This window comes from Xiphias gladius, chromosome 16, assembly GCF_016859285.1.
Source record: "Xiphias gladius isolate SHS-SW01 ecotype Sanya breed wild chromosome 16, ASM1685928v1, whole genome shotgun sequence".
Lineage (NCBI taxonomy): Eukaryota > Metazoa > Chordata > Actinopteri > Istiophoriformes > Xiphiidae > Xiphias > Xiphias gladius.
Genome location: NC_053415.1, coordinates 22,275,737 through 22,290,389, shown reverse-complemented (window position 1 = coordinate 22,290,389; position 14,653 = coordinate 22,275,737). Strand labels below are relative to the sequence as shown.

The 14,653-nt window shown below is 40.8% G+C and overlaps 1 protein-coding gene across 3 annotated transcripts in view; it reads left to right on the top strand.

Moving 5' to 3' along the window:
• Nucleotides 1–14,653, top strand: part of sema5ba (sema domain, seven thrombospondin repeats (type 1 and type 1-like), transmembrane domain (TM) and short cytoplasmic domain, (semaphorin) 5Ba) — a 168,317-nt gene that overhangs the window by 29,784 nt on the left and 123,880 nt on the right. For all 3 annotated transcript variants that reach the window (XM_040149185.1, XM_040149184.1, XM_040149183.1), the window contains exon 2: nt 3,372–3,436. The gene's annotated coding sequence lies outside the window, so the exon portion shown is untranslated. The remainder of the gene's footprint in view (nt 1–3,371; nt 3,437–14,653) is intronic.

Sequence of the window (14,653 nt, the reverse complement as noted above, 5' to 3'; positions counted from 1 at the left end):
CTTATCATCAAACACCTGCATTGTTTTTTTTTAAAACTAATTATAATTGTAAATGGAGGCTTTTTATCCTGCTGTGTTGACATACTGTGGAATACATGAATAACTCTCACTCTTGATTTAGCTGTCTGTTTTTTGTCTACAGAGTCATTTCTGAGTGATTTCATGCTCTACACTTGTTTTCATTTTACAAACTTTTCGGAGATTTGCTTTAAATTTGCAACACTCGGTGGAAGTGTAACTAATGAGACTGGCACTGCCAGCTAGTTTAACTGTAGAATGTACACCGATCAGCCACCAAATCAATGATTTTACTGCATTGAGATACTACTCTTGACTCTACGACAGTTTTGAGAGATTTTTTGGGGGGCCGCAGTCATGTGGCACTGTTTATCTCATATGGTGTGTCCCTGGTGCAGCAAAACTGGTATCTGCTGTGTCTGACTTTGGGTGCCTTCACACAGAAAGTTTGTTTAGCAACAGCACCCTGCTACTGTCTGATGTAAACAGGATAGCTGCAGGCAATAATTCGCTCCCAATTAGCCACGGTTCCCTTACTGCCCTGAAGAACTACACAAGCATACCGTTTGGATGTGTACTCCTGTGTGCGTTGTGAGAGAACTCCATTAGTTGTTGAGTTGTAACTCCTGCTGTTGTGTAACTTGCCTCTTTACCTACTTCCCGCTAAGTCTGCATTAAACTGACTGATTCGGTTACCAGTAACTGGGGCTTAATTAGGAAAATTTGATTTTCCCTGCTGGATCCCATGGCGACTTTTGATAACATCCCCTTATGGACAGAAATGAGGGAAATGCACTGCGGCGAGCTGCAAAAGTTATCGACAGAGCAAAAGAAAGACCTCTTGACTGCTTTCTCAGCCTCATACTGATATCAGACGGATTGCTGGATTTAGAGCATCTCAAGTTCACCACACACCAAGAGAACATACACACACACACACACACACACACACACACACACACACACACACACACACACACACACACACACACACACACGCAGAGGCTGACTGCCAAACAGGCAGGCAGATGACTTTCAAGGGCTAATTCAAGATTAGAAAAGTGGAGAGGCAAAAAGTAGCTATTCTAATTGCTTCTATATATATATCTAACTGTCTGTCTCGTGTGTGTGTGTGTGTGTGTGTGTGTGTGTGTGTGTGTGTGTGTGTGTGTGTGTGTGTGTGTGTGCGTGTGTGTGTGTGTGTGTGTGTGTGTGTGTGTGTGTGTGTGTGTGTGTGTGTGTGTGTGTGTGTGTGTGTGTGTGTGTGTGTGTGTGTGTGTGTGTGTGTGTGTGTGTGTGTGTGTGTGTGTGTGTGTGTGTGTGTGTGTGTGTGTGTGTGTGTGTGTGTGTGTGTGTGTGTGTGTGTGTGTGTGTGTGTGTGTGTGTGTGTGTGTGTGTGTGTGTGTGTGTGTGTGTGTGTGTGTGTGTGTGTGTGTGTGTGTGTGTGTGTGTGTGTGTGTGTGTGTGTGTGTGTGTGTGTGTGTGTGTGTGTGTGTGTGTGTGTGTGTGTGTGTGTGTGTGTGTGTGTGTGTGTGTGTGTGTGTGTGTGTGTGTGTGTGTGTGTGTGTGTGTGTGTGTGTGTGTGTGTGTGTGTGTGTGTGTGTGTGTGTGTGTGTGTGTGTGTGTGTGTGTGTGTGTGTGTGTGTGTGTGTGTGTGTGTGTGTGTGTGTGTGTGTGTGTGTGTGTGTGTGTGTGTGTGTGTGTGTGTGTGTGTGTGTGTGTGTGTGTGTGTGTGTGTGTGTGTGTGTGTGTGTGTGTGTGTGTGTGTGTGTGTGTGTGTGTGTGTGTGTGTGTGTGTGTGTGTGTGTGTATCAACACACACACACACACACACACAGAGGCTGACTGCCAAACAGGCAGGCAGATGACTTTCAAGGGCTAATTCAAGATTAGAAAAGTGGAGAGGCAAAAAGTAGCTATTCTAATTGCTTCTATATATATATCTAACTGTCTGTCTCGTGTGTGTGTGTGTGTGTCTGTGTGTGTGTGTGTGTCTGAAAGAGAGTAAGACTGTAGTTAGCAGACTAAGTAGTTTATAAGAATTCTTCCTCCTCACTTGTTGCAGTGAATAAAGCCTGATCCCACACTGACATTGGAGATTATGAGGAGTTTTTTTGTTTGAGTGGACACTTCCCGCTGCTCAGCCCTAAATTCTCAGCTTAGCTCCATAGAAAATCCCCTTTACTGCATTTGCCTACCTGTCTTTGTGTCTGTTCAGAGTCTCAGCACTGAGCTGGAGAATCTGGTAGGAGAGAAAAATTAACTGGTAGTTTAAGTAATTCTCAATAATTTTGATATGTAATTAATTGACATTTATGAAGCAAAAATGCCAAGTGTTCTCTGGTTACAGCTTCAAAAAAGTGTGAGAATTAGCTGCCTTTCTCTGAATTCCATCATGTTTGGACATTTGGTCATACGAAACAAGAACTTTGAAGATGTTGTGGGACTCTGGAAACTTCTGATGGACATTTTTTAATCATTTAATAAATGGCAACTAAGTTTGTTGAAAAACTAATCAGCATCAATCAATAATGAAATTAGTTGCAGCCCTAAATATCATCAGAGGGATCTGCTGAGTGCATGTCTGTGAAGTTCTGCATTCACGCTAATGAGTAGCAGCATCCTATATGAATCCAAAATTGATTATACTGTAGATCTGAGAAGAAGTGATCAGTCTTACCGGAGCAATCAGATGACAACGATCAATCCATCTTTTATTCGTCGTTGCTGTTCTGTATGGAAGTGAAGGAAACCGCAGCCGTATCACGGCAATTGACGCCACAAGAGGGATGGCAAGTCTGAGCTGCGCCTTCAGGTTGCCGTAGTAACCGGCCAGCGCTATTTGTTCCAATTTGCTCTGTGGCGTTGAGATCAAAAAGCTTGGAACCCCAAGTGCTCTCTGCATATTAGCATCTGCGATTGATACAACACAATTAGACGTCCGTTCACCTCGTTTGCATCTATAATGTTAATGTACAGTGGAACATATTTTGGCCACGTTTTCTATGCAGTACAAGGCCTCTTATTTTATATGGGGTTTAGAGTTTAATGTGTTTGAACCGTATTGAACTTTGTGGTTTGTTATTGTCCATTTAAGCCTTCGCTTGATGTAGAGGCATCTCGCAGGTCCCTCTTTTCCTCCAGCCCCCAACCCCTATGAAGTCTCCGTTTAAATGCCATTCCAGCCCCGCCCTCCCCGCTCCATTGAAAAGTTGGCGTTTTGTTTACGAGAGCGCCAGCACTTCTTTGTGGCTCTGCATGCTGCATATGAGAAGGAGGCGAGCAGCTAGTGAAGGACTCACCCCTCCCCCTCTTCTGTCTCTCTCTCTCTCTCTCTCTGTCCCTTCCTCCAGAATCATTTTGAAAAGGACAGACGGCCCTCTCAGCCCCATCCCCACACCCCAGTGATGCTTAGCTGGTGAGTACACTTTTCATCTCTTTCACTGAAAACTTTTCTTGTCACTTTCACGTATTTCCTTGATTAGTTTCTGCATCTTTTAGCTGAATTTCTTATTTGTTCCACAATTCAATTTCCTTTTGTTTTTATATGTGCTCAATTTTGCTGGAAAACACCGAACTTTTCTTTGGTCTTGTGGATATCTCTATGATGAGGTTTGCCATTATTCTTTTTTCTCACATTCTTCAGTTCTCTAAATGTCATTCTTAATCCACCCACAACAATCTCAGCAGCCTCAGTAGCCAAAGTAAGGCAGTTTTGTTGCGTTGAAAGCCCTTTATTCTGACGGAGCGAAGTTATTTGAAAAGCAGCGGTGAGAGTAAGGGCAATGGGGGCGGAAGAGAGGAGGATAAGCAGGAGAGGTGGGGGTGATGGGTGGAGGGGCTTCATACAGGCTGTTAATGGGTGAGTTTTACCTCTCCATGTCTCTCTAGCCCCCCCCCCCCTCTGTGAATGTGAATTAGTGAATCACCACGGGTGAGGACAGCCCTGAGCCTAACTGACACTATACGGTGAAATCATTGTTCAGATGAGATGAGTCACAAGTGCACAATTACCTTCTGGTATCACCTTCACCACAGCAGACTGGTGGCACTGTCAATGTGTTTACATGCTGCCTGTTAATTTGATTATAACCAGAGCAAGACAGTTCTTCCATTATTACTTACCTGAACACCTGACGCTCGCTTTTGAGTTTTTTGGCTGTTGTTTCAGGCACTTTAGCCGTTACTAGGGAGTTCACGGTGGCAAGCGGAAAGGAAACGTGGGGGAGAGAGAGGGAGATTACACACACGAAACAGAGGTTACAGGCCAGAATCGGATCAGGGATGTTGCAATCATAGGCAGAGGCTCAAACCCCTCGAAAATCAGGATGCGCCATCTTTTTTTTTTAAACTTTTTTTTTTTTAAACAATTTTACCTAAAATTACCTGCACTTTTTTTTTTTTTTTTAAAGAGCAAGAGTAGTTTTAATGTCTGGTTTTTAATGCTGTCATTCATGCAGCAGCTCCAAGGGGACTTGTTCAGCCGAGTAAACAAGTTTCTCTTCTGACAAGGAGCAACAATCACTGGTGGCCTTAAAATACTGATCTCATTAATGAGTATTTATACTAAAAATTGTACCTTTACACAGCTAAAAATACTGTGCCTTAGATATATTTTAAACAATGTTGCCGAACACAAAAGAAACAGATATTAGTTTAAGTTGTCTCACTTAGGTCCGAATTAACAGAGCTGGATTACTTGCAAATCTTTTGAATTTCTCTTACCACGTATACAGATGAGTCTTTTGTAGATTTTGTACAAACACATGCAAGACATCATGGAGTGAATCAGAGGTAGATCAGAGAGTTTGGGTTAGCGGTTTTGGGGAAAACTATCAATTTTTTTGGTGGAAATTAAAAACTTAAATGAAATGGCGTCTTTACCCTAATACTATGTATTACCTGATTGTATGTAATACTTTAAAAGTTAGATATTGAAGTTAGATATTGAAGGTTAGTATACTTTTGATAACATCACAAGCACAAGTCCCGTTACAGTAACAATGCAAGTTGGGAGCCTTACGATAAAATGCTTTGTAATTCAACCAAGGCAAAGACACCAATAAATATGAACCAAATATCCTTGCTGACTTTAATTCGACGATCAAACAGCTTGTGAAAATGTTGTTTTTTGGCTTACTGTTTCATGGGAAACATCTTAATTCTGCTTCTTCCTTCAGGCATAATTAGTGATTATATGAATAAATATAGAGGAGCAAACATTTTGCCTGAAGCCGTTTTGAAAACATACAAATCCCCCAACCTCCAAAGACAAGATCATCAAATGTTATAATCCCTTTAAATAACCTTTTAATTTGTTTGCCACAGAGCACCCCAGGTGCCATCTGCCATCAGTTATTAGATTTATCGGTAAACAACATGAAGACCAACTTTATCACAAATATTAAAGAAATCTCTTCAGAGTCTATCACCTGGTCATGGCCCGGAAAAAAACCAGATCCTATTCTTTCTGGGCTCGACACAATACTCAAGCTGAGACTGAACATTTAACTCATCGAACGAACCTTTACTGCCAAAAAACGAAAGCCTTCTAAAAGAGCACAGGACAATTTATCATGAAAAGCACAGACCACTTCTGCTCCAATCTCACCTACTTCTCACTCTTTGTATTATATATCCCTGAAGGCCAGCCCTGGCATTTGCTTATGTTCTGTTGTTTTACTCCCTTTGCTCAGCACTCAGCTCCTTCTCACTTAGTCTGCTCGATTCAATTTGTGGCCTAAATATCTTTCCCTAATATGTGTCATTGGAGCAGAGCGGCGGTGCTTCCTCTCTGGCTGCTTTGAAGAAGCTTGTGTATGTTTGTCTTGGTTCTGTCCTCTCCTCTGGGAGGAGATCGGGTCTCCGGCCGCGGCTGGCATGTTGGCTCCTCCAGCCCCACTCTTGTTTGCAGATATTTAGTTTAGGGTGACAATAAGCCGGAAGAAAACAAGCTCCTTTTAGGTCAGTAAGAGAGAGAAGTGGTGGACTGAGAAGGGGAGAGAGAACTAGAAAAAAAGTGGGGGACAAGGGACTCATCCCTGGATGGGGATTCTCTTTAAAGCTTTCTGTTTGTGGCCCCTAGGGCCAAATTAAGAGAGCGTCATTATCCCTGGCAAATTACCACGCTGCCTTTGTGGTCCAGCCATGGTACATTAGGGTGCCTTAAAACGTGGCCGAGCCGTGCCCATTCAGCTCACAAAGAGAGGGGCCGCTGGCAGATCCTTGGCCTGTTTAACAGAGGAGGCATTCACAGCACATCGGGGGATGGTGACGGTGATGGAGAGGGTCTCCTGAGATGAGTAAAAACCACTCGGGCCAAGGCCGATGCGACATACTCTTAAAACACATGCCAGCTGATGATGTCATCCCCTGACTTCATCTAGAGTTTGATCTGGATCTGATAAGGAGCCTCAAGAAAATGTCCATGCCAGTTCTGTCAGAGCTCTATGCATTCATCCATTACCCTGACCAGGATTTAAATGTAGCCTCTAATTGCTAATCAGCCGTGTAGCGACCAATCCGCAGCTCGCTACAAATTAAATCATTTTTCCTTCACCTTCTGTAAATACCGGTCGCAGCCTCCGGTGACCTACAGCACCCGTCAGATCTTTGTCCCATCTCGTCCAGTGAACGGTCTCTCGTGTATATCATGTGCAGGTGTGCGCAGTTTACCTGTATGTTACCTGAGAACAGTGCACCAGCTGTCACAGAGTCACTATTGCAGGAAGAGGGACAGAGCAAATTGCAAAAGTAAGCTGTGAAATTTATAACAGACCAACAGAAGCAGAACGTGGAACAGACTTCTTTGTTCCTGCATACTTTTAAATCTAACAAACATTTTGCCATCAGTTATTTATGGCTATGATTTAGAGCTAAAACAATTACTCAATCAATCATTTAGTCAATCAGAAGAAAATTAACAAAAATTTTGATATATTATCAATTAGTTATTGAAGTCTCTATAGAGCAGTAAAATCAAACTTTCTCTGGTTGCTCCTCGTCAAATTTTTGGATTTGTTGCTTTTCTCTCTTTTATATTATTATAAAAGAGAGAAATTTTTATATTATTATAAATTGCATATTTGCATATTTTGTTGTTCCAGATGTCACCCTGCAACTTAGAAATTTGTTCTTGGCATTTTTAAAAAATCTTGTAGATTGATTACTTATCTGAGAAGTAATAGATTAATTGTTAATAACAGAACTCTATGATGTATGAAATACCTCTTTGCTTGTTTTCTGTTTGGTCTGTTCTCTTATTTCACCAGTTACCTTTTTATCACTATGTCACCCTTTATTTTTCCACAATGTAATATTAATATTACTTATTAATATTACTTTCAACAAGGATATGTTATAAACTTGGATTAATGTTGTGCAAACCAGAAATAACCTATACTCAATCTCAAAGTCAACTTAAAAAAATAACTAAAAAAATTAATGGACACATTTACTTAAATGAACGTGTTTATGGACAAATTCAAATACCAGGTCCCATAACTTATTAAGAGTATTGGATGTCAGGTGGAACTCTCCTGTCTGTGCAATACAATGTACTTTACAATTTGGCTACATATGTTGTAGGGAATAAAACAGAACAACAAAATTTTTAAATTTTTTTTCTTTGCTGGTTAATTTTCCCAATTAGTTGGCTGCTCCAAAACGTGTTCTCCAAAACGCGGTCTTGTTTTAAGATGTAACTTAATGAGCAGGTGAATAGTATAGGGAAGAAATAAAGGCCAGGAGATGTACTGTTTGACCTGGTTAGTGCTTCAATGTTTCTGGGCCTTTTTGAAATTATTGGATGAATCGTGGTGTCTTTTGTCCCACTGCCACTGAGAAAGCTGTAGGAGTTGATCTGAGAAGGAGAGGCAGACACTTCGAGTCTGTGTGAAAGATTTCAGCTGTTGCAGACTGCTTGCAACACATAAATGTCTCTCAGTTATAAATGGCATCTGCTAAAGGGCTTTGGTGGAAGTTTAATCTTCGTTTCAGACATCAACAGGTAGCTCAGAGTCGATATAGAGCAATCAGAGCTGATCCTATGGGCCTAAAACGCTTGAATCAAGTTTTCACCAAACGGCCATAAATTCAGAGTGCATCATGAGCTGTAATGTCAAATTCTTCAAAGAAAACTAAATAACAGGGCTGCTGAGGGTACTGTAAAATTACTCGAGTGTGAAATGCTTGTTCTTGGCAACTTGCCATTATTTGTCATCTAATCAACTGGAAGCTTTACCTCAGCGATTGGTATCTCCTTCATTTTTCTTTCTACGATAGGTGGGAGATTTCATTGCTTTCCAACATTGTTTCCTGGTTTTATGAACTCAATCTCTCTGCTGAAATAGATGAAGGAGCTGGGGAGGCTTTTGTCCAGGGGCTGTGGTGGAGGCCCTGAGCCCGTAAATCCTGTGCTGATCTTTGGATCATTAAGCTGTGGGCCTGAGTCCTTTGGTTCTTTATCACCAGGACTGGATCCCAGGCCATAATGGAGGCCAACTAGCTAATGATTAGCTGTCCTCTACAGCTACCCCAGAGCTGGCTGCTGCTGCTACAGCTGCCTGTCTGAATGGGTGGAGACTATGAAACTATACAAGTCTGGCTTGAAATACTTTCTCTTTTTATCTGTCTGACTCACTTTCTTCCGATACTATTCAGAGTTTTCCCAGAAACCTTAGTGTGGAATGTAAGTGGTTTATGTGTAAAGCGATGTTGATTTAAACAATTCTGAGCACTTTATTAGAAACATGATACTAGTAGTGGGAAAAAACAGCCTCACTTCCTCTTGCCCTGGACTTGACAAGATGCTGGAAACATTCATTTGAGATTCTGGTCCATGTTGATGTGATTGCATCACATAATTTCTGCAGATTTGTGAGCTGCACATTCATGCTGCCAATTTCCAGTTTTACCACATCCCAAAGGTGTCCTACTGGATTCAGATCTGGTGACTGGGGAGGCCACTGAAGTCCGCTGAGCTCATTGTCATGGTCATGAATCCAGTTTGAGAAGACTTGCTTTATGACATGGTGCATTATCATGCTGGAAGTAGCCATTAGATGATGGTATATTGTTTCTGACCCGACCATCTGCTGCCTCAGCAGAATCCAGACTCATCAGACCAGGCTACGTTTTTCCATTCTGCAACTTTCCAGTTCTGGTGAGCATGTGCCCACTGTGGCCTCAGGTTTCTGTTCTTGGCTGACAGATGTGGAACCCAACATGTTCTTTGGCTGTTGTAGCCAATCCACCTAAAGGTTTGGACTTGTTGTGCAAGAGGTTCTTTGCTGCTCACCACAGTTGTAAAGTTGGGTTATCTGAGTTATCATAGCCTTTCTGTCAGCTCCAACCAGTCTGCCCTCCTCTGACCTCTCTCATCAACGAGGCGTTCCCGCCTGCAGAACTGCCGCTCACTGGATGTTTTTTGTTTTCCCCACCATTCTGAGTAAACTCTGAGACTTTGGTGAATGAAAATCCCAGGAGCTTGCGGCCCATCTGGCACCACCAATCATGCCACGGTCAAAGTAACTGAAATCACATTTTTTTTCCAATTCTGATGATTAATGTGAACATTAAATTAAGCTGCTGACCTGTATCTGCCTGATTTTATGCACTGCATTGCTGCCAAATGATTGCCTGATTTGATAATTGCATAAATAAATCTGTGTACAGGTGTTCCTAATTAAGTGTTTGGTGAGTGTATGGTTTAAGATGCTAAAGGCCCCTGAGAAGTTGTAAAGCTACTCATGTAACTAGTCCACAATAGATGTCGGAGCGGTTTGTGCACATGTGATTGTGAATTTGAAAAACAACAACTGCCTCCTCTTAGGTCTGCTGTTGAACAGATTGCCTTGTCTCTAAACAGTCTCTAGGTTTATAGAGCTGAGAGGGATATGATTGGCTTCTGTGAAAATGAAGACTGAGATGCAGTGTTTTGGATCCTGAAATCCCCTTTCTTCCTTCTATCAAAATCCTTGGATACTTTTGGTTTTTCTGGAGCTAAGCAGGCTTGTGAAGGTGATAAACAATGTACTTTGAAGCAAATATCGAAAATAACTATGATCATAGTCTGTCCACTTACAAATATGACTATGAATTAACTATTTTTGAAGAGAGAGCATGTAAGGTAAATTGAGGCAAAGATCAGGCTAGGTTGGAATAGGATTTCATCTGCACCACCATATCAATAGGTTTATACCCTTTCAAAAGGAGATTGCATGTGGAAACATTAATAACCACAGTAATTGCATTTACATTATTTTATTCACTGTGATAGAGTGGCGATTGCCTTGAGGACAAGGTTTGCAGAAAATGGCTTTGCTCAAACATAAGGGCAGACACAATTTTGATATTGGACAATTACACAAAGATTATGTTCGAAGAATTTAATCCAGTTGAATATTTAATGCTAGATTTTTTTTTTGGATTGTTTATTTCATCAGGATCTGCCCATGGCAACAACTGTATGGCCAAAGAGAGCTAACTAAAACACTTGGTTGAGGTTAGGGAAGAACTACTGTGAATAAAAAAAAGCCTACCATGTATTAATGGACATCTATAGCATGTCTTGCCGTCCTTGAAGAGGGATCACTTACCTGTTGTTCTTCCTGAGGTTTCTTCCATTTTTTCCTGTTAAATGGTTTTCTTGGAGGTTTGAACTAATATCAGTTGAGGGTCTAAGGATAGAGGGTGTTGTATGCTGTACAGATGATATAGCCGTTGGAGGCAAATATGGGATCTGGGCTAAACCAGCCTCCCCTGAATTGTAACAGGAGAACCTAGCTATCTCCTCTGTCAGATTTTTCACTCTGTGGGAACACCACTTTGACTCTCCACATCCGGTCGGTTGAAGGTTCCTGGCTGTAAACTTGCTGTTTGCTGCTTAATCATTCAGTAAGGATTAGTGGCACTATGTGTTTTCTAATTATAGACCTGGAGTGTGCACTCTCCGCCTCTGTGGGGTCAAATCTAGCCCACCAGGCCCTCAGCCAGCTTACTCACAGCTACACTCAACCGCTACTTTCACACGTTTATTTCTTTGTCGTTAACTTGCCATCTTTTTTATTCTTGTTCTTTATTTTTCTTTTTATCACTCACACATGCTCTCTTTTCTCGCCTTTTCTGTCTGTCTGTTTCATTTTTTTTCTCCCTCTCTCTCTTGTTGAGCTCACAACAAAGACTTTTCATTTGGATAAAATAAAACTCAATGAGGTAGCTGTCAAAATAAATCACTTCCTGTATTCCTGAAAGAAAAGGACACCAATTCTTTTTTTTCCACGCAATCAATCAGTTCCCCTTCCACGTCTTTTCACATCTTTCCATTCTTGCAGAACAATAGGTTTGATTAACCCCTCTGGGAAAGCTCATTATCCATTTCCATTACAAAGGTGTTTGTAAGACACTTGGATTGGAAACGCCTGGGCAAAAAACATAGATCAAAGGAATATATTGATGCCCATGAGTTCTGAAAAACAATAATAATAGAAAAATGACGGCTGCCAGTCTCCACTCAAGCATCTGGCTTAACAACAGGCCAGATGTGTATCCTGCATTGTTTATGTCAGGAACGTGTTTTTGATCATTGTGACCGCTTTGTGTCCAGTCTATCAACTGTGATGGTTGAAACAGAAGAATAGTGCGTTGACAGATGCAGGCGTTTCAGATCAGTGTGTTTTCTTTCTCTTCTGCTGTCTCCTCTGCTTTTCACTAGCATTAAAATGTTTTATTACACCTTAGCCTTCTTTCACTTTCATGGATGACGTGACCTGCAACATCGGAGTATGAGTATGAGTTTATTTTTATTATCAGATCCTGTTAAAGTCTTTTTGGGGTTCTACTGTTAAGTCAAATCAATTCCTTCAAGCGACTCCTAGGAGATGGTTCAATCCATTTTTAATCAAAGCTCGTTATTAAGCAGGTGTTTAGATCAGATTAGTGTGTGTATTTTCCCATCACTTATTTGTTGAGCCTGTGATGTGGAACCATATGGTGGTTGTGAAGATGAATGTGTGTTCCCTGAAATAACCTCAAAATAATTTATTTCCATCACCATAAAATGTTTTATTATGCACAAGTTTTAATTAACACTGACACTTTGGAAAATTCATTTGTTTACTGTCCTCGTGGCCGTACATATTCCACACAGACGGTTTTGCGACCTTGGTTGTCTGTGTACATATTAACAAATGTTTTTTTTGCCACAGATAAACCCTTGCAGACACGGACAGATAACAAAATTTACATTACACGGACCCTCGCAGTTATGCCTGACACAGTATAATGTGAGATTTACACAGAGTCAGGTGACACAGCTGATTTCACTTTTATCTCTGTGTGTCCAGTGCCGAGATAGGTCCTGGTTACCTTCAGCTTAATTTAGCCTATCTTAGCTCAAAGACAGATACTCAGTTTACACCTGGCATTAACACGTGATCTGTATCTGGATACATTTTCTGGATAATGATACATTATCTGGGTAATAACATCCGATCCACGGATTACATTTACACCTGGTATTAATGAGCGTTCTTGTTTACTCAATCTCAGTACCCAAATTATCTAGGCGTGTTGGGCAGATTTGTCAGCAAACATGGCACGTCCCGGGTTAAACGAAGCAATGCATGTCACCTGTTTTTTGAGCGGGATATAGCTGCTGCGGTTACTTGTAGCTTTTGTTTAAAGCACAGGAAGAGGCAGAGTCAGGGGACCTTCAACCCACTGAGCAGACATTTTTCATAGGAATGTGTTCGCATTTACACCTGCTAAGATGCGACCAAAAGGGAAGCCCGACGCCCTCCAATTATGGTCTGGTTTGTCCAATTGCATGCCAATCTCAGTACGTTCTGTAGGCATTACCATTAACATTAAGAGTTCCGCCAAACATGAAACAAAACACTACCCAACAACTTAATATCCCTTTTAAACTTAGTTTAAAAGCCGGTTTGTTTTTTTATCCATCAATCCAATATCTATGCCTGATTATCCTGAGCAGGGTCGCCCACCCCAGCTTACATTGGGCACGAGGTACACCCTGCACAGGTCACCCAGAGGAAACAGAGACACAGAATGAAAATCTAAACTCCATAAAGGCCTCAGCCAGCGAACACGGTTTTATTCACCATAAACAGCCAGTGTACAGACATTAGCCCTAGGTATCTAACATGGTTTCTCCCCCAGTTTCTATCCTTTTCATCTGTTCATTAATTTACATTTTCAATTTGCGTTGACACACTTGCGTGGATACATCGTCAGCTCAGTTCACAGCGTGTACACCAAACCTACTCTTTTCTCATCCACATGTCTTTCAATTTACTTTGTAATAACGCTGCAAATAACAATTATTTTTTATAATCGATTAATCTATTGATTTTTTTTCTTGATTAGTCAATCAATCTAACAAATTTTTTTTAAATTAATCTATCGATTATTTTCTGATTAGTTGTTAATCCTTTGGTTAATTTACCAATAAATAATAACCATAACTTCTACCATTAGTCTTTCAACCTTCAACCTCCAACCTTATTCAAACATTCTCTCATAAATATGCTTATTTTACAAATAAATATTTCACAACATAAAAAATAAACAAAAGAAAAAAAAAGCCATCTTTCAGTAATACAAATGTCCATGAGTCCAACACAAATTAATCCCAACATAAATAGTGCAAAAAGATTTTAGGGCAACACAACAGATAAGGATGCAAATGACTCCCAGACACTGACGAGACAAAACTCATAATAATAATAATCCAAATGATTTAAACTGCTGTCTTGTTGTTTTGAGTTCGGAGAGCCCAAGGATTTTGTCTTTTGAATTGCTTGTGCATAGCAGTTGTGCTGCTGTGGTAGGTCATTTCAGTTTTACAAACTGTGCGACGCACCTTTATATCAGGTCTCTTTTTAAAGAATTCCCACACTTTTGACTACTCGGTTGTCATTTTGAGCACGCCTGGGAGAAGGAGCCACCATAATTGGAGATGTCTGTAAACAGCGTGATGCATCGACGCATTCGACGCAACTCAACATATTTAATCAATACGTCATAACTGACGTAATCGATTATGTCGACGCATTGCGCCAACCCTTCTTTGTATGGTACGAACCTTAAGGGCATCTGGATTTATTTCAGCATCTCACTTAATTATTCCATTTTTTAAAAGGTACATTCACTTCAACATATCAAAATGGGATTACATGTAATCCTTGTTCTTGTACAGGATGACCTCCTCTTTTTGGTAGAATTAGGTTTCTTTACAGAATTAATTACTCTGAGGTTTGGGGCTGAGGATGTTTCTTTGTGTTTTCAGTCTCTGGGTCCTTTGTGTCCCAGCCAACATTAGGGAGCAGGACTGACCGAGATTTGGGTTATGAGTTACGCCCTCTGTGAATATGGAACTGTAGAACGAAAAATTGACACACAATTGAACGCACAAAAGAACCTTAATTGAAAAGTGGCAATATATCAAACTAAACACACTACATCAATTCGATAATGATTAGACTGGTAATTAGATATTTGGAAATCCTTCTCTTTGTACAGGTGGCTGATAGTTGATAGTACCTGACGAATTGTTCATGTTCCTCCCCGGAAGATTTCTTGGATTAGACTCTGGCATATTATAAAACAATCCAGA